We start from the raw sequence: 2833 nt of genomic DNA on the forward strand, positions 1-2833 counted from the left end.
TCTTTCTCTCTCTCTCTCTCTCTCTCTCTCTCTCTCTCTGCCATCCTCTGAAGCATTGTCTAGCATTACCCAGACCTGTTTGACCATGTATCAATTGATCTCTCTCTCTCTCTCTCTCTCTCTCTCTCTCTCTCTCTCTCTCTCTCTGCCATCCTCTGAAGCATTGTCTAGCATTTCCCAGACCTGTTTGACCATGTATCAATTGATCAATCTTTCGATTCGTCCGTGCGTCTGTCTTTCCATTGGGATATTCTCTCTTCGGCAATGATCCTCCCGTCCATCCATCTGTATAACTATCTGGCACTCCATCTTTCTGTTACATTTGTCTCTTATTAAATGTATCTCCCCCCCCCCTCCCCGTCCCTTTCCATCTGTATACATATCTGAGATGAGTTTTTCGTGTAGGTGTATTTAAGCCTCCACCGACACAATTTTGTCCAACCCGAGAGATGGAACCTGTTGAGATTGTTGGCATGTGTTTTATATACTGTCTAAGACTTATTATATAAAAGGTTTGGTTATACACTCTAAGTTTTAACTGTGTAACCAAAGAAGCGTCACAAACTCTATTTTATAAGACTAAGAAAAATGGAAACAACTTCATCGTCAATCCTGGCATAAGTAGATAAAGACACTTCCAAGTTAAACACGATTTTCACTGACTGGAGCTAGCAACCATGCACTTCGATGTTCTTCAAAGGGGGGGGGGGGTGATGGGATTTTTGTTGAATATTGAGCAAGTTGGTGGAAGACTTCAGTCTCTTCTATGCTGATGACAGGACTAAGTTGTCCCGTGCTTTGGAGAAAGAATCGATGCCTACTTGTATCGTCATGTGAAGATAGGGCCCAGTTATCAGCCAACAGAAAGTCACATACCAGAAACATTTCAGTATTTGTGGTTTTTCCGCTTCAGCTGGAATTGTTCGTCATGCACACCCGCATCACTTCAGGACCTAACGGCTACTCCTGTAGGAGGAGATCTGAAACCCTTTTGCAACATTCAGAGAACATAATGCTGAAAAGAATTTGAGTCAGTAAGCAGCCTCGTTCCACGTCGTTCGTGACAGAAAAAAGGCTCCGAGAGTTTTCTTTTGTTCTTGACCCAAGCCTGAATGTCATTGTCGAATTGTCTCGGAAAGTTGTAGAGAGGTCATTCTAGCTATATTTGCAATCATTCGGGTTGAATGACATATTATCCAACTTTAACACAAGTTCACCTTAGAACGTTTTGACTGAGAAGAGAATTTACAGACATCAATCTTTTTGCGGGACTGCCTTATCTGTCGACGTCTCTGGCACCGTAACACTAAGTATTCTGTATGTCTCGTTGTCTTACAATAATGAGATTCCAGTTCTTTGGACATCATCTTCTTCTCCTTCATCTTTAAAAGGACACACAAGTCTCTAGTGCGAGGTCTGCTGTTCGCCACTGATCCACCAGACCACCACTGAGCTTTGGTGAATTCTTTGAACGAGTATACCCCCCTGAGAGTTGTTGATTCCTTAGAGGAAGACTGAAATTTATGTTTGTCATGGATAGATTGTGTTCAGCACATTTCGATTATAACAGCAGGCCAATGCTTTTGCACTTTCCAACCCTATAGGATCAGTGATGTCAGACTATACGGACGAGTCGGTGCTAGCTCTGGTATTAAAAGTCGCAGAGTAGAATCCGCTTATAAACTGAATGAAGGACAGAGTCAAGATCAGATTGATTGTTCACTTCATATCAATGTGACGTCTTCAGTGCAAAAGCACTCATGAGTTTAGCATGGCATTTATTCCCAGTAGGGATGCGAAGTGTCATCAGCCAGCCATTTTGGGGCTGTGTCAAAATTTCGAGCAATGCTGCTCTTAATAGTAAATCCGACTCCATTCGGCCGATCTTGAGAACTATCTGTTCCTATCCAACAGAAGATGTAATTTTCACCCTCGATCGTATTAATGATCAATGGTGAATCTGGTTTCACCAAGAGCAGCAATGTCGAGGTTGTTTTGCCCTCTATCTTATTGGTGATGAGAGCATTCCTCATGCACCGTGCGAACGGTCCAAGAACCTATTATGTGGAAAGAATAATAATTAATTTGCATCTTCTTTTTTGTTACAGTTAAATGGGACGCCTCCTAGCCGCAGCTAGCCTGTGAGGATGGCTGGAAGTGGGCTTTCTAAGATTATTCTCCTCTAAATGTTGAACAGTGCATCTCTTGAACAGGTTGCTCTGATACTCTATGAGGGATGCTGAATATATCTCACAATTCTTAGACTGTAAAACAACCAATATTCATAGGCACCTACCTGCAGATTTGTGCTAGCAGCCCCTTGTTACATCTACCACTGCACCTCTCTCTCGCTACAGGACATTTCGGGGAATGGAGGTACAAATAGAGGACGAAAGGAAGGACGGAAGGTAGATACTAAGACTCTTTTCAAGATGCAGAGGTCTAGATTAAAAAGACATAAGCCGAAATAAAAAGACATACACCAGATCGTGCGACGGTGGCTTGGTGTCAATGGTACTGACTCCTCCGCCTTTAGGATCACAAAGCCGCACAGTTCCAACAGACTGGGGTAGTCGATCGAGACCAAGGAACTCTACAACAGGGCTGGGTGGATGCTCCCCTAACTGAGTGGCCAACTATCCTGAGTGAGCACTCAGCTAGACGCGACCAGGGTGGAGAGAGCTCATAAATATTCATGTGTTTTCTTGATCTCCGTGCGAAGGTGCAATGTCGCCCAGAGTGACCCCACGGTTGCTTCTCCCTTCATTGTTTCCACACATTCTTCTGGCCTTCTCTCTCTCTCTCTCTCTCTCTCTCTCTCTCTCTCTCTCTC

The sequence above is a fragment of the Aplysia californica genome, unplaced genomic scaffold (assembly GCF_000002075.1).
Source record: "Aplysia californica isolate F4 #8 unplaced genomic scaffold, AplCal3.0 scaffold00033, whole genome shotgun sequence".
Classification (NCBI taxonomy): Eukaryota; Metazoa; Mollusca; class Gastropoda; order Aplysiida; family Aplysiidae; genus Aplysia; species Aplysia californica.